At 39.4% G+C, this 27,989-nt stretch overlaps 1 long non-coding RNA gene across 2 annotated transcripts; it reads right to left on the bottom strand.

The window, feature by feature from the left end:
• Positions 1–501: 501 nt before the first annotated feature.
• On the bottom strand, positions 502–22,587 carry LOC137665907 (uncharacterized). 2 transcript variants are annotated; one of them, XR_011048560.1, is made up of 6 exons: positions 22,502–22,587; positions 16,228–16,396; positions 13,963–14,071; positions 10,514–10,664; positions 10,100–10,219; positions 502–1,564 (listed from the first exon to the last, which is right to left on the bottom strand). It is a non-coding gene; the product is annotated as an uncharacterized lncRNA (long non-coding RNA). The 2 variants fall into 2 exon arrangements; XR_011048559.1 differs by lacking the exon at positions 13,963–14,071.
• Positions 22,588–27,989: the final 5,402 nt, after the last annotated feature.

Genomic DNA, 27,989 nt, shown 5'->3' with positions numbered 1-27,989 from the left:
CTATTCTTTAAGAAGACTTTTAAACTAAACTTAAGACATGCAATTATTCCATCTGGCTGTGTGACATGGGATATATCTACAGGAAAGAATGCATATGCTATACCCTATGGCTGAGCCACACACATGGTGAAAAACATGCACTTTTCAGTGCAAAATGGCATAGGGAGCAGTGATGCATATAGTTCAAAAGTTATCCCAGAGAATGACAAATACCAGGGACTTCACATTAAGGCAGTAGAGAGGCCACAGTAAGAAGTTTTTGAATAATCTGTCTGGAAGGTATCCTCTTTCTCCCTTCAATCTGAAGGTGATTTTTTACCTGGAGCTGAATAAAAAATAACATATCCTAGTATGTACCTAATACAGGAACATTATCTAGCTGTGCCAAAAAAAGATTTTGTTATTTATGGACCAAGCTAGCAATAAAATCACTTACAATGTTGAGGGCAAAATAGAGATCAGGGAGTTCACTGATCTGAACTCTCAGAATTAAGAAGGACAGATCCTTTCCTGGTATGCACTTGTCACAATGAGCAATTTTTAGAGCATCTTCTTGCTATATATTGATGTCATACATGATAAAAAAGCTAAGATGACAAACTTAGGTTATGTCTCTATTACCACATTTACCTGAATCATAGCCACGCTGCCAGATCTTATTCTTGGACTGATAACTGGCAACATTTTATAGGTGTGCACAATGGCTGTAACACTGGTTTCAACAGGCAAAATCTAGGTTGACAGAAGACAAGGGAAAATCTGCAAGTGCCTTACAAAGGTAAAGGACTGATAGAACAAATTTCACTAATTGAAACTTCAAGTCAACCGTATCGAACCCCTGGAAATTCCTAACAACAAAGTCCTAAAACTGGTGTACTGAATACAGTTAAATTGCCTTAGTTAAAGTAACTTTTAACTGAGGTCATTCAACATTAGCAATTTGAGCCAACTTACCTAGTTTAACTTAAATCACGATTAATATAGTCTAGTTTCATTCTATTCCTGTATTTTCTAACTGATGTGCAACTTAATTTTTTAAAAATGTCTCATACTTAAAAATTTGCAAGCAAAGCCAATGCTGCACAAACCACACCTTTCCTTGAATTTATTGCCATCTTTTTAGAAAGTTTATTTAAAAGAATATAACCCAAATATGTGCTTTTCTATGAAACGTACTTTTCAAGTTCATTTTGCCAGAGAAAATACTCATTTTCCAGAATGGCATATTTCATTTGCTACCAAAGAGGACTGACTGTAACATAAAGCTAGTGGCTCTTGCAGAAGAAAGAGAAACAATTTGACATGGTAGGTCTGGTATCCTTCTGCAATATCAAATGAAGCCCTACATTTTCAAAATGATGCATGGGAACTTAACCACGTGGTGCCCATTAAAGTCAATGCCAGCTCTCATGGTTTATGAGGTCACCAGAAGTCCTTGATAGAATTACACCCCTGTCCTGCACGGCTGATTCTCTTGTATCACAGACAGAGTCTGAACCAAAGCCCATAAAATCAACAAAAATGTCTGCAGTCAGTTCAGTCAGGTTTGGATCAGGTATTTCCACTGGAAAGAGAGAAACAAGAGAGAAATAAATTACTGAACAATTGCTAGTTTAACAGCATGGCATGAGTCCTGTGTTGATACATATTCCTGTATAGCAAGGGGGAAATAATGTCTTCCTGTGGTCGTGCTGGAGGCATCTAATGGAAAAGAGAAACACTGGAGAATATTCCTTGGAAAAATAAAAGGACATCCTGTGAGAATGCAATTACAAAGTCATTTTTTTAAGCATACCTAACAGCTATCATACAACATATCAAGTGCAATATACTTGAGGAATAAATATCCTGAGCTCTTTGTGCAGCACCTGCATTTTCAGAATTTACCGTACTGGTACACAGCTGTCAGTTTTATATTTACTAGATGGAATCTTTTAATATCCATCACACACTAATAACATTCAACTTCTAAAAGTGGAACATGGAACCCAATTTGCACAAAGACTTTGCACATTGTTGTGTTTTAAAGCACTCAGTAGTTAATAAAAGACTATGGTCTATTGGTATATTGATTTTCACATTCTCTTGGTTGGAATATGAGCTTGCTTTAGTAATAAACTGATATGTTGATTGAATACTTTCCAGGGTTCTAGGTTTCAGGTTGTGTTTCTAGGGTTATATCACTATAATCACAGTGACCTACTATAGTCTTCTGAATCTGTGTATGTAAGAAATAATAAGAAGTATCTCCTTGCTGTTTCATGGGTGCATGATGTCTGTTGTTTAGTTAGATTTCTGTTATCCAGGGCTATATAACATGAGTGGGGTACCCTGGCCAGCCAAAAATATGGGTACTGCAACACTTATTTTACAGCAACCCACAAGATCAGATCAGATGGAGAGGAAAAAAAGCCGATGCTTTAATATGGCGCCTCCCTGAACTAGGGAATATAGATGACAGAAATATAGCTTTACTGCTTCTGGATTCAGGTGTCTTCATACTTACTGCCCCGTCTGTCCACAAGCTGGATAGGTCACCTACCAAATAAGTGTGAATTAGCCATACAGGGAATGCAGCGCTCTATCAAATTAATTTCTGTAGCAGATGTGGAGGCTATGGCAAAGTTTCAGAGCCTTTGAATGGCTGATCCCAGCAGTACCATGTTTTTTAATTTTCCAATAAAGATTCTTTTAGCACAGGCTGGAGTATATTTTCTTCTGTCTTTTGTTTTGGTCTCTGTTATTACTATCCTTTGGAAAGAAAAAAAAGTCAGGAAAGTTCAGAGTGGATCAACTTTTTCATTACAGAGGATTGAATCACCCAGTAAAGGATGGTGTTTACAGCAGGAATCCTGTGAAAGAAGCATTGTGTACCTGTGTTCACATCCAAACCTTGTGATATAGCCTATAACATTTTGCCTTCTGCAGCCACAATGCCAGTCCTCGCCTTTGCTTAAGCAGGGTTATTCTCTCTATAACTCTCCCATTATCTCTTCACCCCTCTGAACATCAAGCTCCAGCTAAATGTTACTGATAAAGACAACACTATGCTGAAGGAAAAATATGCATTCTTCATGCTGTACAGCTGAGTAGGGCTAAATGACTAATAAAAAGTCCTGGACATTAACTTAGAAGGGCGAAAGGAAAGGGCTGGTGCTGTGGGTGGAACTGGGAGGGGAGGGAGGCTGGCGTGGTGGGCTGTGGGGGGGGACATGTCAGTCTTTGAGCTGGAGCCAATGCCAGTCATGCTACACGGTTTAAACAGCACTACCTCAAGAGTGCATTTTTATTTCTGCAAAGTGTTTGACTTCCATCTGAGGGCATTTTGTATGAGCTGAGAGGAAAGCTATTTGAAGGCTTTTTATAAACAACATAACTTAGGTAAGTGTTTGACATGGATAAATACTTTGCAAGCAGCATAGAATTATTAATTAGGAATTTGCAACCTCTCAGCTTACACTTATACTCCAATGCCCTGTTTCTGAGGAAGCATTCACAACCCTGATACAAAGGCTGGAGTATTACAGACATGCAATCACAGAACCCAGGCTTTTAATATGCTTTTATGAATGAAAAGATTAAAATAAGTACTTTGGGGCTGTCACTTAAACTAAACCTTCAAGTTCTTTTACCCTCACCCTCTATAGGGGCTATTGTAATGATACCCTCACCGTGACCATTGGCGTGTTCTCCCATATAGAGCTCCTCTTTTCTTTCCCGTCTTTCTCGTCATCAAAAGCAGCGTGGCCAGCAGGTCGAGGGAGGTGATTCTGCCCCTTTACTCCGCTCTCGTGAGAACCCCCCTGCAGTACTGCGTCCAGCTCTGGGGCCCCCAGCATAAGAAGGACATGGAGCTGTTGGAGCAAGTCCAGAGGAGGGCCATGAAGATGATGAGAAGGCTGGAGCACCTCTCCTATGAAGACAGGCTGAGAGAGTTGGGGCTCTTCAGCCTGGAGAAGAGAAGGCTCCAGGGAGAACTTCTAGCAGCCTAGTACCTGAAGGGGACCTACAGGAAAGCTGGAGAGGGAATTTTTACAAGGGCATGTAGTGATAGGCTATGGGGTAACGGTCTTAAACTGAAAGAGGGTAGATTTAGATTAGATATTAGGAAGAAATTCTTTACTATGCAGGTGGTGAGACACTGGAACAGGTTGCCCAGAGAAGCTGTGGATGTCCCCTCCCCGGCAGTGTTTAAGGCCAGATTGGATGAGGCTTTGAGCACTCTGGTCTAGTGGAAGGTGTCCCTGCCTGTGGCAGGGGGGTTGGAACTAGGTGATCTTTAAGGTCCCTTCCAACCCAAACCATTCTATGATTCTATGATCTTTAACAGGCAGAAGCGCTGCAGCATCATGCAAACCCTCAACCATTCTTAATCAGAGCTGAGGGAAGAAACAGGTCATCACTCCCAAAAGCAGACGTGCGACAGCCCTTCAGCTAGAAGCCTCGGAAGAGCGAGCTTCGCCGAGACCGGTGACGACAGAGTTAAACGGCCGGTGACGACAGAGTTAAACGGCCGGTGACGTCAGCGGCCGGTAGGCAGCGGGCCGCTGTCCCGGGGGAGGGCGCGGCCGCTAGGGGGAGCCGCGGTGACTGCCGCGCGGGCGGGGCCCTGCTGCGGACGCAACGTGGGAAGCGTTGGGAAACAATGCGGAGGGCAGGTTGGTTGCCATTAAAATCTGACTGATTTCAGGGTAAAGCCTCCAACACTCAGCCGACACCTTTCGGAGGAGAATTTAGAAACGTATGGAAGCTGTTGCTGAGGACAGCACGTTTAAAAGCTAATTAAAACAACCCCTTCGGTGCAAAATCTTCAGGTTGCAAATGGAGTGGCTATGAGGAACACTTGCTAGGAATTCAGCAGAGATCTGAAATAAAAATGACTTTGTAATTCACAAGTAAAGGAAAAATAGCTGAGGAAAGGCTTTCTTTTTTTTCCCCCACCATTCTAAACCCATGTTTCTTTATGAAATGCATCTACCCTTTTCTTATTCAGTATTTTTAGATTAGGGGTTTTTTTTTCTGCTTCAAATAATTGACACATAATGGATGCACGAGAACAGATTGATATAATCTTTAAGATTAGGATCCCAGAGCTATAAAACAGGAAAAACTGAATTAATTCTTCAGTTAAAAAAAAAGGTAACTCAAAAAGATACGATTTATTAGGAGGAAAAGTAACTCGTGCTTTCCTGTTAAGTTATAATATGAATGGTAGCATTTTGAACTCTTGGCCTAAAATAGTTATATTGAGCTTTGATCCTTAGGACGTTAACAGACGGGAAGCAGAGGAGTGAATTGGGGTGAATTTAATAGTATCCAGAGATAGAATAATTAACTCTTATGGTCCCTATTAGCAGCTAGCGTCTGAAGGGAAAGGATTTAGAAAAATAAAAGCAGGAAGGGAAAAGAGGAATTTCTGAATATTGTTAGCTATGTAAATTATTGGAGAGAAAATTATGACATCCTTCCTTAACATGAGTCATGAAATGAAGGCCAAGTTCATCTTCTTTATCATCCACCAAAGAGGATAACTGTTTGCAAACAGGCTGAAAGGTCGCAGGTCACCGGTTGCTGTCACTGTTCATTTCTTGAGCTTTTATTCTCTTCTTACACTAGTGAACTTTTCAGTAAATTTACTCTTTTCACAATACATGTATGAGTACATGAAACAACAAGCCTTCTTATAAGAGCTACAGATGCTCTCCTTTCTTTCCAGACGTGTTTGTAAACGAGGTATCAAATCCTGTTGGTTAATACAGAGACTAGATCTGTGTAGGCTGGCCCGGCAGAGCACGATTATACTTCCTGATTTACTTCTAAGTGTCCACATCAGCTCATGCTGCCCAATGTAGCATGTCTTCCTTGTTGTAATAACAAACTGAGCTCAGTCTGTCTATAAATGCAGCACCCTTGTGCCTGTTCAGTGGTATTAAGACCCTCCTAGGAAGTACTCTGAAAGTAGATTTTTTGTCCAACAGAACATAGATGGGGCTTGGAAAGGGTGTGTTGGCCACAGCACAGATAGGCTCGAGTGCAGATTCAGACCTGTGCTCAAAACACAGGGTAGCTGTACTCATGTGTACCTTCCTGTTTAATTGCTATGTTAAGCATTGATCTGTTCCCACAAAAACTATCAAAGTGCCTGAAAACAACATGCGGGACATATTCCGTAGCTAACAGAAAGTCTGTAGACTGAGAGGTAAAATAAAATGTTTCCATAAATACTGAAGAGATGTTCTTTACATCAAAAGAAGCAGCACTTCATTTTTCAAAGGCTAAGATATCAGCACAGGTGACAATGTCTGTCAAAGTGTAGAGTAGATATTAACCCACTTCACTAAAGCTATGCAAAAACTTAGAAAGATATGCTTCACATGGTTATGCATTATATACCAAAGGGGAAAGGAAGGAAGGAAGAAGAAATCTCCCCAGCCTTTCTGCAAATGCATATAATAGAAGTCATTGAAAAGCCTCTCAGTATTTTGCAGTACTGGACAGTAAATCAATGTAATCTGCATTTCTGCAGTAGCAGGAAACTTTCCAAATGATCGCTATAAATGGAGCACATGTTTTACGTATAGGTTACTATTTTTGGCAGTCCATCAAGCCCCTTTGATCTGTAGACAGTGGGGTTTCATCCAGCCAGCAGGACAAGAATAAAAGGCCCATATTCTGCCTTGTGCCAAGATCCACTCAGAGCAGGAGATGGGGAGCCGGTTATGGTCACACAACTCGGCAGCAGCTCCTGTGTCAGCCTGAGCCACAGCAGAACTGAAATAAGCTTATGTAGTTCAAGTACACCCTAACTAATCCCAGCTCATTTCAGTCCCTGTGATGTACCCATTAAGAACTGAGAGCGCTCTACTCTGCTTCTGTGGGTCTCTCAGTCACTCCCTGCTCCAGCATGGGCAGAAGAATTGGCACAAGAGCTGTTTATACCGCCTTGTGCTGGCTGCACAGCTCCCTATGCAGGGAGCATCCCCCGGGGGCCAGTTAAGCCAGCACTCTGCAACACCTGCACAATACAAAGTGACGAAAAGCAGCACAGAGTCTGGCCCGTGGGTCCTCAATATGGAAAAAGGCAGATGAAAAAAAAAAAAACAACACACACCAAGGCAAGGGAAACCAGGCAGCACAGGAGGATTAGAAAGAAAAGACCAGAACAAAAATTTATAAAATGGAGCAGATCACTTCCTGGCTGCAACAGAGCTGAAATTCAAAAAAGATCCACTAAGCCCACAGTGCTACTGCGCAGGACGGGCAGTGTGTGAGTGTCCTCTATCTCCTCTGGTTCCTCATCAAAGATTATGTCAAGATTTATGTATCCCTTTCTGAACAGTTCTGGGAGTTTAAACTGAGCCTCAGTCCATTACAGCCCCTGTATAAAGGAGTGAGCAGTGAAGTGTTTTGCTGTATGTGGATAATGCACTATGGGACACAAGTGTCGGATATCCATGATTTCATGGCTCTCCGGGTTGATTTCAACTATAGGGAGAAGCCAGCGTTGACAAAGAGAATTACAAATATCTAATTTGCTCACTATACTCTCTCTTTTTTTTGACTCTGAAATTCATTACACTCATGGCATATATATAAAATACATTTTCATTAGCTCGTCATCAAAGCACGCAAAACTTAAAACCTCTCTGCTGTTCTGAGTGACATATTTCAGGAATAACTACTGAGAAATAACTGCTGTAGATGTGTCTGGCTGCTGAACATGAAAGTATGGGTGCTGCTGACTGCCTGGCAGCTGGCCCAGCATTTAACCCTGCTGTTTTAAAATGTCGTAAAATAAGCACAATTTAATCTTTTGAAACCTTTTGGTCAGTGACTGTGATTTCCGCAAAAAATGACTTCAAAGGAAAGACAGGCACCTTTGTTGATGCCTTTTTAAGCAGTCATGAGTTCCAAATTATTTTTAAAAAAGGGAAGCAGAAACCTCAAAGTGTGTAACACCTCCTCAGGATTAGATGCTGAAGCGATATGTAAACTGGGCTGTAAAAATCGATCCTCCACTAGCGACGTGGCTCAGAACGATATAATTAAAAGATAATGTCAATGGCAAAAGAATATTATCATAGACTAATGGGCTCCTCCTGACACATAAATGCTGCAGCAAAGCCCCTACTTTAATGAAAAAATACCTCTAAGAAGCCAAGTTATTTTATTTTGAAAGCAGGATGTGTTGAAAATGTTCTATTTCTGTTGCTATATTTCTATTTTGCCAAATGTCTGACACAGAGTTAACACTTCCACCTTGTAGTGTTCATATAACACACAACATTCCTCCATGCCTTGAAAGCACCATGCTTTACCTGTGCAAAAAGCAACCTACTTCTGCAAATAGTGTTCCTTTTGTTAGTAAGTTGCAATCTTAATATAGACCCGAGGTTTTCTTTCCAAACTTAGATGTGGGAAAAAAATGTCCATATTTAATCATTTGACATAGATTCCATTCAACTTGATTTAGGGAATGGTGGACATTCCTAGGCATGAGATTATTTAGGGATAAGGTGACTTTTTTTCACCCCAGTCAAAGCTGAGTTAAAAATGCCCTTTAAACACATAGGAGAGAAAAAAAAAGGGATGTGAAGATAACTTGAATAATTAAACACATTTCCAAAGTACATCAAATTACTCTTTTTACCTTCACACACACACAAAAAAAAAAAAAAATAGCCTTTCTTTTGTTATTCTCAGATTTGGTTTGGAAGAAATGCCTTTTGGCATTTTAGTATTAAAGCAGAGTGATATGAAGAGCATTTGATCCACCAGTGTATGCTAGGATGCTCTGAAAATGCCTACCAGATGTGGCCCTCAAAAGTCTTAGGCATCTTCTGCTTAGTTCCTGGCTTTAGACCAGTCTGAGGAAAGACCTAGCTGATGAGCTGCTCAGACCAGGCTGATCAGGACATGATCTGGACAACTATTGTCACCTACAGAACTTTAAAATTGAAAAGGGAGCCTTGCAAGACTAGGCGCCTCCAGGATTAGGCAGCTGCCAAGCACGGGTTTCTGGAGAGCACTTTTGGATACTGTTCCACCTACATCCTGCCTTAGGTGCCTAAGTCCTTTACTAGAGCTAGCCAGAAAGGCTAGATTCCCACTGAAGTCAAGAGAAGGATTTACATTAACTTAAGTGGATTGGTTCAGACCTTAAAATGAAAACCATGTGTACATCTTTATGAAGAATCTAGTCCCTTCTCTTTATTCATTGTGACTTCTTGCTATATTGAACTATTCACGTGCACTAATCCACAAATAATGTGTCAAAAGATGTTTTGGAGAGTAAGAGAGTTGTGAACTTTCATGCCCGTAGTCTGTGCTATTCTCGATGGTTCTGGAAGCAGGGCAGCCACCCTGGCTAACAGGCCAGTCAAGCCACATACACCATTCAGGTCATACATAATTGTATTACTCGTTTGGCTCGTCAATACTTTTCCATGGAGCTGAAGGAAAGGAGGGCATATGGAATAGAGAAGCAGGAAAACTAATGAATGAGAGAATATAACTTTCAGGGTTCTGGCAAAGTTTTCACATCCATTTTTTGCTCCACTCCCCTGAGGTCACAAAAAGCAAATTGCATATTCATTTCCTTCCATCTGTGCTATTCTGAACAGCAAATGGGAACTAATATCTAAACTTTCCTAATAAGCAGGGGTGGGAGGAGAGCTGGGTAATAATTAGCTACTGGCTAGCAATGCCTTGTAGATTATATGTCTCTCAGAATGATGTTCATTGTAGATGTATTTTTCTTCTTCCTTCTATTTTGCAATGCAATGACACTTTAAATTAAAAATTTAAAAAAGCCCAAATTCTACCCAAATCCCACACATCCCCCATGAAGCAGCAGGAGCAGACTCGTGCACAGCCAGGCCAGCACTATCCCATTTTCCTTTAAAATACATGCAATTCCTTGTAAACAAGGTGGCTGGCCAGGAAGCCCTGGTGGTGTCGGATGTGTGGCGATGGCCCCCCTTCCCTGGGGAGACGGCTCAGCTCCAGCTGCAGCTGCCTCCCCGCTGCCGAGGCCACCTCACCGCCCCAGCAGCTCGCTCCCCCCGCCCCAGGCCGCAAAAAACCAGAATTTAGTGACCTGGCGATGCAGCAAATAAATGAATGGAGCTGGAGAGCTTTCTGGAGACGGCTGTGGGCCGTGCTTCCCAGAGCGAAGGAGAGGAAAAGCGCTTCTGTAGGCGTCTGGCTGGCTGGGTTCCTGTCAGAATAATGATTTCAATGTTACCGTGATTTCACTGAGCAGCACGCTGGGGCACCTAGGGTCTTGGTAGGCAATTTTTTACAGTTGTGAATGTAAATAGGGCATTTATTCAAATTAACCCTCTATTACACAGAGAAAACATAAACTGAGAGGAAGCACTGTGGCTTGAGTACTAGATTGCAAGACATTTATACATCAGGGAGCAGGATGGGTCCTGCGCATCACCTGGCCAGCGCTAGCCAATATTTGCATTTAAAAATGGGGTTCAAGGACAATAATTCTGCCACTGACCTGGTTAGCAAGGTTGCTCTGCACCTCGGCTTCCAGCCTGTAAAATGGGCATAATGATCATGCCTTCACACAAGCCCCAGAAAAGACATGAAACCACTGGACACACACTGGGCAAGAACCAGATTTCTGCTCCAGGACAACAGTCACATTTCTGAGGAAAAAAAGACCATGTAAAAAAAAACAACTTGAAATTCTGAGATATTTCTTTAACTAAAAGTCTTCCCCTGAGCAGCATTTTACTTATCCTAAAAGATTTCATGTGAGAGATTATTTACATTTTTTTATGCGTCAGTTGGTTTGTTTTCCAAAATACAAAGTAATTTCAAGTTAGAGAAGCAGGATGCTATTTTTTAAAGAGAGTAAAAATGTAAAGTTTTGATCAATGAAAAATTCTTCCAGATTTTTCATGTCAAAAAATGCATCCAAACCCTTTTCTGTGGGGAAGTTTCATTTTCAACCAACTGGCATTTTTATAAAGATCTATTTCATTATAAGCTTTCCATCTAGCCTGGTCCACTAGTACTACTTTGTACCCGGGTACTGCCAAACCTCTGCTGGGCTCTAGTCCGATTCCCAGTGAGCTAAGGTAAGCTAGGAGGCTCTTTTTGGGCTTGAAGAGTTTCTGACAGTTCCCTGATGCCTAGGAAATAGCACTTTACTGCTATGGCAAAGCCTGCCCGAGTTTAAAATCAGGGTGGTTCCTGCCTTTGGGTAGGCCACTTTTTTTTTTTTTTAATTTTAAAAACATTTTCCCTTTATTTTCATGGTAAAAGGTATTTTCAATATTTTACAAGAAAATACTGTATGTCCTTATTAGCTTTAGGCCATAAATGCCACAAAACAGATTTAAAAACTGGAATAAGCCCAACATAAATGCTTACTATTGGTGAATATAAGGGCATACAAAACAGGGCAGTAAAGTCACTATACAATACCAGGAAAACCATTAAAATAATCTGGAAAAGCATCAAGATGGCTGGCCTCTTTGTAGTTTCAGCACAAAAAAAAATTGAGCCTTATTTCTAAATATTTTCCCTAGTGGGAAATAACAGCTTGAAAATAATCCCAGATGTATTCATTTGTGTAACATTTTTCTGCTTGCAGCATATAGGCCTGGAAAAATTATTGAAGGTTTCAATTCTGGACTTGTATTTTTAAAATGTCAAGCTTTTGAAAAACAGCATCATTTTTCCTTAAAAGCTATTCATTTACCTGGAATGTTGGCCAGCAGGCATACATTACGGACTTGGTTTAGTTAAGACTGAAAAATTGCCCAAAAGCAAAAGAGAAGTAGGCAATTTTTGTGGCTCAGGCTATATACCAACACAAAATACAGCTGAGTTGATTTTTGCACTGGCATATAAAAGAATTTTGCAAGTATGGGATCTTAAACATGATCAAAAGCTATCTGATATCTTTTAAAAAAAATACTTAACAGTTGGTTTTTCCCTGTTGTCTTCTTCACAACCAAAATCTGTATACTGAGGTACAAACAATTAGAAAGCTCTTATTAAATGGCTACTGAAAACAATAAAAATAAAAGCAATCCAAGCCTATAAGTAATAATTTCCAAAGTATGTTTCTGTTTGCCTTAAAAAACAAGTTGTTTACTAAAATGTTCCCTTTTTGGGTAGATATTAAACAAAACAAACACATACACTCAAAGCTTCAGGAAGCTGTCTTGCTAAAAGAATCAGAGTTTTCATTTGTATCATACAATCTAGACCATCATCTTGAAAAGCTATTTGTCTGGATAATTTTACAGCACAGTGTTTTCTATGACTAATTTTCTGTGACATACAGTAAGTGATGTTATCACGATATAGGTGGCTATGAATAACTTTAACAGGTTGGACTTGCTGGTGGGGGGGGATTCCCCTCTAGGTATATGAAATCTCTTTCTTTTTTATGCAGGGAGACTCTTTAATAAAAAGAAAGATAAGTCAGTGGAAATTCGGGGAATTAAATTATTCAAGAGCCAAAGGTACAGATGTGAGAACAGGTATAGTGCTCAAACAAGTGCACATCAACCCTACAGGGCTGAAGAAAATGCCTGTGCTCTGAAAGGAGGAGCCAAGCTCATGTTGAACTAGCCAGCTGCAAGACCAAACAGACTATTACTGTATCAGTGCAATGCTCTAAGTTAAGTAAGTGAGCAAGGCTGAGTAGTGTGGACATAATGCCATATGGCCAGAGCTCCACTGGCTTGGCATGAGTATCTTTGTACAGTGCCGCTGTCCTGCAGAGTTGTGCCAGCCTGCCCAGAGCCTGACTGAGGAAGTCCAGTGCAACACATGTACAGCCATAAAGAGCATGGTGATCCAAGGGCCATACAGTCTATCTTGTTCCCACAGGAATCATCGCCAGAACTTCTTTGGTTTTCTATTTGAGAAGAATCAAGTCTTTAGAGCATACCTTAGAGGGTACCCTTCAGGAGACACAGCCGCTATATGGGTGGCAATATCCAGCTGGCTGGTTTTTCTGTGAAAGGTGGTCCTTTTCCTTCTAGGGTGCAGACTGCTGCTACACGTGCAGCCTTTCTCAAATGCAGAGCATTAGGAGGAAGTTCAGACACAACCTGAGCTCTGCTAGAATAACTCAGAGAGCTCCTGGGCTATTGGTACAACATGTCAGCTTTGCCCTGATGGAATGAATGTCCATGCTTAGGTCACAAATGGTATTGCAACATGGTTCATGTGCTGGGGGAATGGTGGTCGGAAGTGCCACAAGTGGTGTATTTTCTCTCTTCTTCACTAGATGCAATACTTCCTAAATTACAGTAAAATTTGTTTCTTGGATACTTCACGCTGCCCTCTGTGTTATCCCACTGGCAACACACAGTGGCTCAGCTGTATCTCTCCTCACCCACGTGCTTCAAGAAGTATTTGAAATAGCCAGTCAGACAAAGTGGGAAGAGTGAGTTCAAGGACAGAGCTTCTATATCCATAATATTGAATCTAGATTAAAAGTGAAAGGAAGGACTTCTGACATTTCTTCTAAACACTTTTCCTCTTCCTTGACAGAACTGCAGTCCTCTTTCTCTCAAGAAGAAAATGTGAAGAAGACATGCTGATGTTTCTGTGCTACTGAGCTCTCCACCAGCATACAGTAAGAGAAGATAAAAAAAAAACACTGAAGAAATGCAGTCAAAAAGATCTTAATATATAGCTGGTGAAGCTGGCAGAGAAGTCCTACTTGATGCCCAGGAAAGTAGTCAGGCCACAAACCTGAGACCTGTAAAAATACTGGGTGCACTCAGCTCCCAGCTGCAGGTAATTAGCATATCTGAAAAGTCAGATCAATAAATATCTCATTGCAAATTAAAGAAAGAGAATTTGTGTAGACATCGTTGTTGTGCCCCTGCAGAGCAGTCGCAGATGTCTTGGCAGATCAAGGAATTCAGATATGTGGCCTCTGGTTATATTCTAAGTATAACTTGTTTTACTTACACATATAAATAAGTCCTGGAACAGAGATAATCAAACAGCATGCAAGCAATTCCCTGGTTCAGGAATCTCATCTCATCACTAAAATTGGGATTACAAGCAACAATTCTACCTGAAAAACAGATTTTAATATGAGATCAAGGCAAATAGCAAACTTGCTTCCGATAACATGGCTCCCTTCACACACGACTGTATAGAACAGAAATTTTTTTTAAAAAGTGTATCTTCCCATGAATTAATGTTTACTTGCATGCTTAAATAAAAGAAAAAAAAAAGAAAAAAAAGAATCTGGAAGATTGAAATGGCACCACCTGGTGACACCTGCCACACAGTATGAATGGTTGCACATTAGTACTCATAAAGCTACTTTTGGCTGAAGTTTTGTTGAACAGCCCGGTATACAAGTGTAAAAGCCTTTAACAGAAAACTCTTAATTAGCTACTGCTTTTCTTCATTCTGTTGCTATAGCTTGCTGTAAAGACAATTGTAGACAGGCATGCAGATTTGGATACTTCATTCAGAAATTACCAGAATAAATCAAGTTATATATAAGACTCACCTCACTCTAATTTATAGTTCAGTTCAGACCATTGAACTTACAAGTAAAATTTATGGGGGAAGACCAATAAATTAAATTGGGTAGAAACATAATTTTAGTCCTCCAGTTACTTGTACAGTTCGATTTAACACATAAAAAATGGAGTATAATACTAACTTGTTAATAAAATGTGCACAGCGCTGACATGTAAAAACAGTTTTATAATTGGTTGGTCCACTCTGTTAGCCTTGTTGACAACACTAAATTTTCAAAACCCTACATTAGTAACATTGAGCTAACATTATAAATGCAGAAAGCTCATAAATGCATACAACAGAAATTCATTTGGCCTTTGATTTTTTTTGGGGTGTCTTTAAAGTGAAAACTGTAAAATTACCACATAATAAAAGCCAGTACACTGAACACTAATTGCCCATTTATAAAAAGCTCTTTTCCTTCAATCATGTAGGTGTGAGGCATAAACTTCTTGGGTTTTACGGAGCTGCGATTTATACTTTCAGTTCTGTTTCTCTCTGTTGCATTTCATCTTAAGCTTATAAAAGACGAGCTGGATTTTATTAATCTGCATCAGCGTTCATTGGACATTAAATCTACGAAGATCCCTACAGGGTTTTAATTGTGGCTGAATTGCCAACAATAATTGGGCCTCTGACTAACCACGGAGTGCAGCCCACCCTCACTGCCAGGCACAACTGCTAGTTCCAACACCAGCCATGATAGCCCACTTTGTCAGCCGCCCGAAGGGAAGTTGTCAAGTCTGGGACCCTGCTGCTTTATTCCTATAACTATGTTTTAGAAACACCTCACAAGTGGAATTGTGGTTGCCTCATCCAGAAAAATGTGGAAAGGATTAATGTGGCATGTAAAACAAATCACTCCTGAGCTCAGCTGAGAAAGTGGGTATTAAAAGCACTCCAGTCAAAAGAGCTTTAGTGAAAGGGTCATGGTGATATACAGTCAGCACATGTTGGGCTGGTAAAGCTGCAGGGTGTTTGGAAATGGTAATGGTCCATGGGTGTAAATTCTTTCAAGACCTCTTAAAGGCACATGTGTTTCTTGAGCATGTTCTCCAAACAAGGACCTGTTATAGGTTAGATTCACTGGAGCTTTTAAACTTTATTGATTGGTTTGTGGTATTCAAGGTTCACTTACTGGTTGGGTTTTTTTTCAATGCTGTTGATAAACACAGAAAAAGATCCTGGTTTAATCTAAAACTTATAAATCTATAAACTATGTGGTATGTAGCTTTACTGTAACGTATTTCAGAATGTGTTATTTCTTTTCTTTATGCCAGTAATCACTGGCTTCACAAGAGTTAAGCGTCTATCAACATTTCTTTTATGAATGCATGTTGGTTAAAGCATCTTTAGGTTTGAGGTTAAAAAAGTCAGACCTTTAACTTTGACATAACATTTAGTGTGCCTTTTTATATGTTTGTAACATTTGTAACATAATATTTCCTAAGTTATTAAAAAGATGGCTCATGGCAGCTTTTCTTGTAAAGCTGGGAAGACTTACAGTGCTTAGCGAAAGCTTTATTTTACAAGTTGCACTATTCCTTGTTCTTTTTTTCATTAGGCGTTGCGCTGTGATTTAGCATAAAGAATAAAAATGTGATAACAGCTATGTACCATGTAACCCTTTTCTACCCGAAGAATTGTCACTACAAGACAGAAACATCCAGAAAGGGTTTCTAAGCAACAACTCACCTTGACTTCTGACAGAAACATGAGGGTTCAGAAATTTTGTAAATTAGGCCTTCTGTGCAGGGATCACTTCACTTGCATTTGAAATGGAGCCATTTCTGAGAAGCATGTGTCAGGTGTTGAGGAGAACACAGCCACATCTATATACAGACTGAGTGGCTGAGAAGTGGAACTGGAAAAAAAAAAAAAAGAAAAAAGAAAAAATTTATCTAGTTGCTACAGTACTTTCCATCATATAATTAAAATCACTAATAATCTCTTCCAACATGCACCACTCAGTTGAGAATGCACCCCTGCGGCAAGTGGCCTGCATGCGATTCTAGGGAAGCTTATCACAATCGCAGCCCAAAAGCCAGTATTTTAGAATTTGGCCAACAGAATGCTGTTTTGGTTAAGTACACTAGAGATTAAGATTTTTCAGCCTTATTTCTGAATGTATCTTTTTTTTACACAAGGCCACTGTTAATTATTTTGTGTTGTCATTTAACCTGTGTTCACTATAACAGACCTGAAAGCAGAAGCACAGATTGCAGTTACATGAAGTGGTAGGTGAAAACATTTGTTCTGAATAATTATATTTAATTGAAATCATATTTAAAAACACCAAGGACTTGTTTTCTCGCAAACCCACAGGACTGTTATGAACAGGGACCATGGTTAAATGATCAAAACCCTACTTAGTCAAAATTTAAAACAAATAAATAAATAAAATAACATGCGACCTTGGAAAAGTTTGGGTTCTATGTAGGTTCTGGTTCAGTGCCTCTGATTTTGGCTCCAGCTACAACCATGACTACAAATATTTTTTTACAGGCTTCAGCCATGACACCATTTGTTACTTTTGCTTAGTACAGCACTGGTGAAAGTCAAGATCAATTGTTCTCCTGCAACATTTCCACCATGCAATGAAGTTCCAGACATAAAGCAAAGGGATACATCGTAGATATGATGTCACTGTCTGGCATCTTTATGGAAATCAGAAATCTTTGGCAATGCTGAACTTCAAAATTAAGTTTCCTGTCCTCTTCTCCTTCAGGAAGGTGAAATGTGATGTGCCTGTAACCTATCTTGAAACAGATGTCTTGTAGCTACTGAGGTAAACAGCTGAGGTAACTGGCCAAGACACATTTCAATGTTTTGTGAAGAGACACACAGTCTAAAAAGACCAAAAAAAAAAAAAAAGGTTAATAGCAGACGTGGGTTGTTGTAATGTCATTGTTCCACATCGCAATAACGTGCAGGAAACTTGACAACACTGTAATCTGTAAACCAAATTATTGGTGTTCTGCCCAAACATTTTAAAACCCAAACACCTGCAAGGAGCAGCCAAATACTCTGAACAGAAGACTAGTCCTTCTGGGTTTTTTTACCTTTAAAAAATATTATTAAATTTGAGGCATAGGAAATGTGTTTTTTTTAAGCTTGCTAAGCTACAGGGCATGAACAAAGGCATTTTTTTTTCCAAGAGCATACAGTTACTCTGTTAAACCAAGTAAAAGTTTCCTGTACCTAGGAAAAAAAGACACTGCTTACCTTTTGTTTCAATTCTCATTTTATAACAGAGTCAGTCTTGCTAGTCTTCATGCTAAAACCTCAAATCAGCTGTTTTGCTGAAACACTGACGTTGTTTTAAGTTGAAGTCCTAATAGTACCAGCCTTCAAAGTTAAATTCTTAGTAGTATCAGCTCTCAAATTTTGTTTCATTTTGAGAAGTGTCTGCTCTATCTCATATCTAAAACTGTATGTTTGGATTCAGAGACATTCGTCAATACTTTTGTCATCAAATCTGCAAGACCATTCAAAGTTGGAGAATAAGCTAGATGGAAAAAATAATATTACAGAAGCTCTCCTTTTGTTATTTACTTTTTTTCAATCAGTGAGGCTATAATAATTTGATTTTATTTTAGTATAATTCATTGAAAACCCCAACATTCCTTTCTATTAGAAGAAAATCCTGAAAATATCCATTCAAATAATATAAATAGTAAGTAGATTTAATAGAATGTCACTTGTTTATCTCCTGAAGATGATCTCTTTCTTATCCATAGCCATATTTTAACTATGCTTTGTCACTATCCTGAGGGCCTTTGGGGAACTGGGATTCATTAGACATTTCGCTGCCTGAAAGAGTTAATTTGGACAGAAAAGGAGCCCAGGGTAGAGGGCTAATGAGCTCTCTGTGAAGCTTGTTACTGAGCTGTTCCAATTCTGACCCACCACCCTCATCCCCCAAAAACTGGAGTAGAGCGAGGTCTAAAGCACCAAGGACTCCTTAAAATTATCCATCCTTTTACTTTTCTGCGTAATTGCCTTGAACGTTACTAAGGACTAGGGCCTTGCTATGCTAGGAGATGTATAAACATTCAGAAAGCAAATATCACTTGCTTTGAAGAGCAGATAAATTTAAGGTCTTCTAACAACAGCAGTCAGCGAGCTTATGCCCTCCTAAATAGGACATCAGATAAGAAGAGAAAAAAAAGAATAAAACAATTGCAAGGTTTATTTTCCTCTCAAGTTAGGAAGAAATTGGAGATTGTTTTGGTCTGTACCTAGTAAGCTCCATCCAGCACGTTCAACAAGGCTTTAACACGGGCAGACCAAGAGTCAGGGTTGAATTTTTTGTAGGCCTGTGAGCACAAATGAGTGGTACTTAGAGAAAAAAGAAAGAAAAAAATACAGCAGGGAGTATAACAACAGAGGAAAAAAAATAGCTAGATACAGAAGGAAAAAATTCTTTAGTGAAAATTATTCTGATTAAATCACATTTGGAAAAAATCATTTTAGGAAAAAAAATCTACTCTGTGTATAATTTATCCAAAAATTATCAAAATTCCATGTTTCAGTAAGGTCTTATGCTTCGTTTTAAAGAGATTCTAGAAAAATATATGAATATTTTACTCATTCCATTTCTCTGAATTTTAAAGTTAAGATTTTTGGTTGCATATTTCTTCTTCCTTCTTCCTAATTTTTCATATTAATAGAGGAAGAAAATGGCAAACCCAGGGAAGCCTTCCTCTGGAATTAAAAAATATCCTGTAATCCTAAGCCAACTCACTTCCTTCCGCATAAAGTTGAACAAAACTTTTTTCATCTTTTCCAATAAACAAGATGATAAATTCATATCATCATACAAGCAGCAAAATGCATATGTTATCTCACATTTCTGTTGCTGATGTGGGACCATCTATGTGTCAACCATTTCATGAAGGGCATGGACACCACCTAGCAACCCTGTCCAAAGCAAGAGAGAAGGTGAGAAGGAGGCAAATGTCCACCTTCTTCTCTCTGTTTTTACTCATAAACTGCTGCCAGTGCTCACTTTCCAAACAACTTTTCTGTGTGATCTTTCCCACACTTTCCATGCACTTGCCACATTTTTCCCACAAAATCTTCTCTCAACATCTCTGCAAAAAGTACTACACAAAGGGCGCGAGCCCACATCACCTTAGAAACAGTCTGATAATATATGTACATATGTGTGTGTGCGCATGTGGTGAAAACATTTATCAGACAGAGTCTTCCTATGGTACTACTGCTTTCTTATTCACAAGTGCCATACCAATCCCAGGCATAGTATAAAAATAAAGTATTCACAATTGAATTACCTGTATATTCTGCTATTCATACATTAAATACGTCAGTTCTGAAGCAATCTCAAAATGTCATTCTCTACCTCTTATTGGCTATGGAATTTGCCATCATAAGAAACAAAAACCTAGTTAAGACTATGAACAGACTAACCCACTCTGTCTACTAAAACAAAGGGGGCAGATATGGTAGGCAAGTGCCCCCACTAACATCTTTAAGCAGCAATTTTCAGGCAAACAAAAGGAAGCACTTTTCACTACAATGCACAATTAAATCATGGAACTCATTACCACAGGATGCTGCAGAAGCCAAAAGTATAACAGGGTTCAAAAGGAGATTAGACTAATTCATGAAGGATATGTCTATCAATGGCTATTAAGCACAGTGATCCGGATGCACCTCTGGTTAAGGAAGTCCCTAACCCACTGACTACTGGAAGCTGGGAGGGATACCGTGGAAGAACTTTGTGCACAGTTTTTATGTTCATATATAAAAAAAAGTTTTTTTAATTGAGCACCTTAGAGAATTGTTCTTGGACTCACAGTTCTTATTCTTACTTGACCACTTAAATGTTTGCAATGCTCTTTTTAGGGGCCCTTTTTCAGCAACATGAACATTATATTAGCCCTTTAGAGACAAAGCAGTAACTTCTTTTAACAGATTTACCTAATGTTATTCATCCAACGTGTAGAAATCTCTCTACCTTTGTAAAGCTGCAACATCAGTTCCCAGAAACCTGGTAATTACAACTGAAATAAAATGTGATATGTGCACACCTGTATAGCAGATGACTATGTTCAAAGTGATTAAACAGCATCTCTTTTAGTTTCTTTTAATTTGAACCTTACTCCCTTATACTTCTACTAAGAAATTGTTAGAGCCAAGACCCCTCTGAGCAAGCCAGTTTACTGAAGCTGAGGATGTGGCCCTTGATTTTACAAACTGAGGACAGATAATTGTTAAACCTCAAAGAACACGTCATTGCAAAGCTCTTACGGTAACGCTTCTTTTCTCGTGCCTTTCCATTTGAAATGTGTTTGTGTCATTTATATTGCAATTATGTTCTAATGCAAGATACGTTTGGGTGTGTAAATATCAAGATTAAATCTACCTTGAAAACTCAGGCTGAATCAGGTTTATAGCCTAGAGGCAAGTTGTGAATCCCATAAAGCACTGTTCGAGGGACCTGGTTAGTGTTCTGTACACCTGCTTAATGTTTTTTTTTTCATAGTCACAAATGTCAAACTGCTCAGTAACGCATTGGGGTTTGAATGACAGCCATGCACTTGAGCACCAGTTATGTTTTTTCACTACCAAATTGGACTATAAATGATGAAAAAGAGGTCAGAAAGGAAGTATGGAAGCATACAAATTTGAAAGGGGAAACTGCTAATAGTCATAAACCGTGTGCAATCAAAGGACTGGCAAGTCATTGTGAATTACCTGCTCCATGAATTACTGATCTAACTGCATTATTATATGGAATTTTCTAACTCCTTTCATCTGTGGTGCAATAGCTCCTAACAGCTCCCAGATCAAAAGCAACACTGCCAGCGAAACCATGAAAAAAAACCCACAACACTGACTTTCATTATGAGCACTTATTTGTTAAACTTGTCTTAATATGCAGGCTTCATTATTTATTGATTCCCTGATTGGATGTACTGTAAGTATGCCACCTCCCAAATTTGAGGAAATAGCACAGAAATGATCAGCGGTGTGACACCTTAGTGCAAGTCAAAACTTGTAAGCATGTGCACATAAACACTCATAGCTTGTGTGTTTCTCCACAGGTGGTAAAAGGCAGAACAAACATTGGGTTTATATGACCTCCTTTTCTTTTTTGATCCAAATCACCCAAAATACTTTACAATTAGTCACATGTCAGTAGTTTTACTGACTATAGAGTTAATGAGACAATTAGCTTGCACATGCCAATAGCACCAACACAAAGACACAGTCTAAGGCATATATGAGCAATGATGAGACAATTCATTTCTACAGGTGCCTGTCATACATGCCCCAAAACAGAATTCTAAGCTTAAGTTATTACCATAACAACAAAGCTCAAGCCAGCAGACATATTAAACAAAATGTATAAATAGTTCTTTCAGCTGGCCTTAGAAATTCTTATCGTGTGTATTACAATGTCTAAAAGACATTTCTAATTAAACACTTTTTCTTTTAAATCTGTTTTGCCAAACTAGATGAGAAAAATGAGGTTAATTATCCTCACCTGAACAATTTTGAAAATAAATAAATAAAAAAATTATATATGTGTGTGTGTTTGTGTGTGTGTACACATTTTGACAGATGTCTCTTTTGTTTGGGACCACTCTGAACTCACCCTGAGATGAAATTGTGAATTCATTTCATCGTGATGACAGTCTGCACAATGAATATGTCCTTTTTTGTGCCTATCATAGAGAATAAACACTTCAGGCACTGACAGCTGCATCACTATTTCAGTGTGAATATACTGGATACTTTCCACCTGAGATCACGTTTGTAAATATTTGATACGCAAGCAAAGAGAAAGCAAAGACTGGCAGTATCACCCCTCTGGTAGATCAGCATAGAAAACAAATTCTCTTCTGTGGAAAGAAGTGATTGTAATTTTTCCTGAAGAATTCGTATTTTTGTAAAGGAAAGAAAACTTCCAAAGAAATGCTACTGCAAGTGAGCCTACCTGAAGTCCAGTGCCCTTCCATTTCATGTTTCCTTCTTCCCCAGCCACCCCACTCCCGAGGTAGAGACCTGACTGGGGTGTCAGGAAGCTGGAGAGGCAGCTGCCTGGGGAGCAGGGAGCCAGGCGAGCCCAGGCTGGCATGTGACCAGAAGCTCAGGCTTCCTGGGCAGCCTGCCTGCCTGCTTTCCATTGGAACTTTCAATGGAATCAACATGTTCCTGTGAAATGTTTCAATTCTGTAAAATCAGCATTTTCCAACTGAGAAATGTTCCACTGGAAAATTTTCAAGCAGCTCTAATAATCAGGGCATCTTTAACATCTCACGCAGAGGTGGAGGTGAAGGACATTAAATTTCCTTCTGAGAGATCGTGAGCCAAATGTGTTCCTTGCCTGCATCCTATGCTGCATTCATGGTCTTCACCTGAGCTGTCTGTGACAGCGGGCAGGTGGTTCTCCAATGAGTGTCACCATATGACAGCATATTCTTACTCCACTATTACAGCTTGACCAAAACAGTCAAACAGCAGGAACCACAAATTTGATGTGGCCAAATATAGGGCCATAGCAAAGACTACTTGTGAAACGCTTGGAAAAAGCCAGTATTTTTTGAAGTTTGGAAGAAACAGTTTTAACAGTTTTAAACTATCAGAGGAACCACAAGGAACTGTTAGCTCCATTCATGACCAGGGTTTTTCTTATACAGGTATGTATGTTGGAGCATTTGAGTTTAAAACTCTTTTTTTCTTTGGTGAGTTATTTGGTTGATTTCCATGTCTTCTTTAGGAGCAAAAATGTTAGGAAAAGAGCAACAAGAATGTCCAGCAAAACACAGAAAATTAATGGTTCCTGACAGCTGTCAGTCAAACCGCTGGTTAGAAATGTCTATTGATGATCACACCTCTTTATGTAACCTGCCTTGTTTTCAGTGAGAGATTTCGAGAGCTTGTTCCATTAAGACAAGTTAAAAGTTAGCTAGATAAAGGTCTACAAATATAAGATAAATCACAGTAAACAACTATTCAACCAAGATTTTAAAGAAGTGAATGTTGACAGGAAACTGATGCTTGATAGGTTTTTTTGCAGTGAATTTAAGGTACCCAAATACGTTTCTTTACTGCAAGAAGTAGATAAGAGAAAGAAAAATGGTATCTTTCTGTAGCTGCTGTTTGAACTCAAAAAGACAATGCAGAAATTATTTTCAGCAAGTGTTGAACAATCAAACTACATAATGGCAATCAGATCAAACCAGCTCTTTAAATGCTATTTTATGACTTATTTTTAAGGACTGGATTTCAAACTACTGATGTACTTCAATTTCAGTTTTGTGCAGCTGTAATATTTAGGAGCAAGAGCGATCTCACAGGAAGTCATGCAATAGACCAGATCTTCTAGGATGCCAATCTTAGTCTAAAATTGGCCAAATAAATCTCAGGAAGAATGTGCCTATTTCACTCTGTTAACCATAAAAGGACACTACAGTGACAAGGTTGGGGTAAACATCTAGATTGTGATCCGCATAGGTGAGATGAAACAAACCCAAATTTCTTTGAAGGTAACTTTTCATGGAATCAATTACGGGTCAGACTTACGTTGTAGATGACTAGTGTTCATATTGATTTTAAATTTTGCAAGAGCAAGTTTTAATAAACAGCGTAGTGACATCTGTGCTTTAAGATCTTGTCATGATAGAGGAATTTTTAAACAGACCAGACTCTGAGGCTCAGTAAATATTTTACTAAGTAACCTGAAATTTAGGGTTTAAGTATTAGGAATCTTGCTCTTATCAACCCTTACAGTAGCAAGCCAAAGGCAAAAGAGGAAATGAAAAAGCATGAAGGAAAAGGGAGAGAGAGACGTACCAAAAAAAACCCCAATCAAAAAAAGAAAACAGGAGAAGAAGCCAAAAGACCAGAATAAAAAGATAAAGAGAAACAACCTACAGAATTATCAATTCTTTTTTGTGTCATAGAAAGCCATGTATAAACCACAGCCAATAATCCTCCCATCATTACAGGAGGTGGCCCTGAAACAAAACTCCAGATTTAGAAAGATCAGCAGTTGGAGAAGCTGAGCCTGGAGCTGTGCTTTGCGTCTGGTGCAGATCTCGCTGCGGGGCTGTCCCAAGCCCCCAGACGCAAACACTCCCCCATGCCGCAGCAGGGGCACCGGCTGCCTGGCCCACCTCCAGCACCACGCCAGCTTTTCCAAGCACTACTCATCCTGCAGACACATAGTCACTTATATGTTGGAAGCCATATATCACGTACACATCCAACATATAAAGTTCTTTTCCATTCTGCACGTTTTGGGGGTTTAAATTATTTTAAATGTAATTATACATTTATACACATTATTCAGAATTTCCCAGCTGACTCCTCTCAGCTAACCCCACCCTCAACACGCATTTTTTTTAATATATAAAGACAGAAAAACATAGCAGCATTGCTCTCCCTTGGGTACTATTTGGTGAAAGAGGGGAACACCACTTGCAGGTAACTGTGGCTGAATACTGGTGGCCACTGCTGTCCCTGCTATACAATAAGAGAGGTTACAGGTCCGAGAGGGATGCATTTCGGGCAGTATACCAGTGACAGCCATAGAACATGTGAATATACGTGTACAGTCAGTGCATAAGTTCCTATATATATATATTCATACATACATATACGTGCATATATCATGTAAGGTGTGAAGAACTTGGGAAAGATCCCAGGGCACATACATTTGAATAACACCTGAGTGTGTTTGTGCATATATGGGAAAGTGGGTAAGCACAGCTGTGCACATGTGCTCCTCATGTGCCCTCAGAATGCCTTGTATTTCTGCTATTTTGGCTTGGTTACCTCAGTGCCTGAGTCTACAATAATGCATGTCACCCTTGTGGGTAACATTTTGTTATAAATCTAAGCTTGCAAATATTTGTGTCAAAGCTGTCTACACATGCAACCAGTTGAGAAGCTGAAATGCCTTCAAGTTATGTAGCAACTGTTTTCATTTTCTCTGAAATGGTGTTTCTGTTATTTTCTAACCTCTGCCTTTTTTTATTGTCTTTATTCTGCTCTAAAGCTTGACTGCCTTTTCTCTTCTTTGCCTAACTTCTGGGCAGTGAGAAGAATGCGTAGGAGCCATCTCCAAATTTTAATACAAAGACAGCTAAAATTCCAGTCTGTATCAAAACAGTCCCTTGCAGAGCTGCTCAGCATTTCCTTTGTCTACACAGACCCTCTCAGAGAAGCCATAATGCAGCCCTAAGCTACCAGTGATCCTATAATAAGCACATTCTTTCTAATGTGAAAAGGGCTTTGAAATTTAAGTTATAAATGTGACAGAAGGATTAAATTCAAGTTTGTCCTATAGTTATAGATGTGGTATAGCTGGGTACAAAGTCTGTGCCTGTGCGCTCCCTCAGTGCACTTAGTAATTACCTTGGTGGCCCAGGGCTTTCCCAGTGGAGGTAAGAACAATGGGCTGATGGGAGACCAGACTGGAGAGATGGTGGTTGACTGAACCCCTTCCTAGCCACCTTCACTACAAGTACTCCCTGGAGCACTCCAGGAGCAAATTTTTGGGAGGCCTGAGATCCCCCCAGTCAGCTCCTATTGTGCCTAGACCAACAGACAGGCACTACTGGTATGCTTTAATAGTTCATTAACACCCTGAGTGGAGAATCTGGACGCTAAGGAGGCTCCCTCAGGAAATTCCTGCAGCAGAAGTGACCAAACTGTAAATAGACAAGATACTTTATAAATAGTAGAAACTGCAGCTGCAGAAATGGTCATGTAGGACAGTCTTTTGTACACAGTTAAAGCAATTAAGAGATGTTTTGCAAGTAGTTTAAGATAATCGATACCAATGGATCATGGACATGCTGGGGTGATCATGTAGGACCACATTCCTCACTGTTTGGGAAGTCTCACCTAATCCAGCTAAAGATGCCATTGCAAGGCACCTTGCAATGCAGACTACAACCACCATCTAGATAGTGAGTGATTATCTTGCTTGAGAGATTTGATTCCCCACATGAGTAGTACCCTATACAGATAACCCAAAATCTCTGGGGTTTGGAGGATTTGTTGTTTTTTGCTTGTTTGTTTGTTTTTTTTAAATAAACCATCCATAAGTCAATATGCAACACCTCTTAAATGTAGGAAATCTAAAAAAAAAGATACTGGAAAGGGGGGTTTCTGCTAAGCATCTATCTACATGAAGCAATAACAGGAAAATGTGGACTATGGTGGAATTCAAGGAACATAAATACGATACTGGCAGGACTCAAAAGAAGTCCACCTGTCTAAAGATGACTTCAACTGTAAAGACTTTGGGGAACTCAGACAGTTACCACCCACAGTGATGAGGACGGAAGGAACCAAGATGAACTCCTCAAAACAGACCTGACCTTGACTTCTCCCTGTCCTAGCACTCCCCTTGCTTACTCTGTCTTAATCCACTTACCAGGTTTTCTGAAGTCAGTGGCCCAAAAGGGCACGTGACCATGGCTTCCTCAGCTTAACTCTATTTACTCAAATAATAATAAGGAATAATAATAAGGAATAATAATAAGAAGAACAACAATATAATAATAATAATCAGTCTTTCTTAACAAGGTTCAATAGCGTTCAGTTACCTGAATGTTCATTTAAGACTTTTTTCTGCAAGTTAAGGGAGCTTGTGCAGAACAGATGACCATCAAAGGCAGAATTCTCATCTTCCTTTTACTGACATAAACTTGAAGCAGATCCTTATACCTCCAAGGAATTAAAGGAAATTTACAGGTTCTAAAATGAGGTAAGAATTTGGCCCATACCATGTACAGCAACAGACTTTTTAAGAAACTGACATTAAGAGGACCTGGAGAAAAACAAAACAAAGTAAGTAAAGCATGGTCTTCAAGCAAACATCAGCAGTTAAAGGAAGGGTCTTCTATAAGCCTATAGAAAGGCATATGCATTCATAAATTCTTGTCTGTTGCAAAGCGATGGGCTGAATTGTATTTAGCCACATCAGCAGCAGACTCACATAACGAACAGCAGGAGCAATAAAATTCATATGGCTAGCTTTCATACGTATAAAGGTTTCTTGTACCACGTGCCCCATATTCAGTTTGTAGGAATAAACATATTAACTATGTTTTTCTAACTGAAAACATTTTCCACATGCGAACAGACTTAAAAGTACGTTTAAAAAGAAGATGCAATAATCAGATTTTAAACTTTGACTTTAAATTCAAAACAGAACTTGAAGTAAGCCTTTGGGGATGTTCCTCTTTTTGAAGGAATGCACAATTCTTGTTACCTACTTCAAGCAATGAATGGCAACACTCAGTCACAAAAATGCAACAGAACTTCTTGGGAGTGGGAGGAAGCTATATAAAACACATTTAAACTCCAAGATTGTAATAGCCAGCAAGATTTGGAAAAGACTGAGGCAAAAGTGGATTTGAAATTTTAAATAATATCCTCAAATCTTTGCTTATCAACCATTACTTGTT

Source organism: Nyctibius grandis, chromosome 7, assembly GCF_013368605.1.
Source record: "Nyctibius grandis isolate bNycGra1 chromosome 7, bNycGra1.pri, whole genome shotgun sequence".
Taxonomy (NCBI): domain Eukaryota; kingdom Metazoa; phylum Chordata; class Aves; order Nyctibiiformes; family Nyctibiidae; genus Nyctibius; species Nyctibius grandis.
This window is presented reverse-complemented; position numbering and strand designations above follow the sequence as displayed.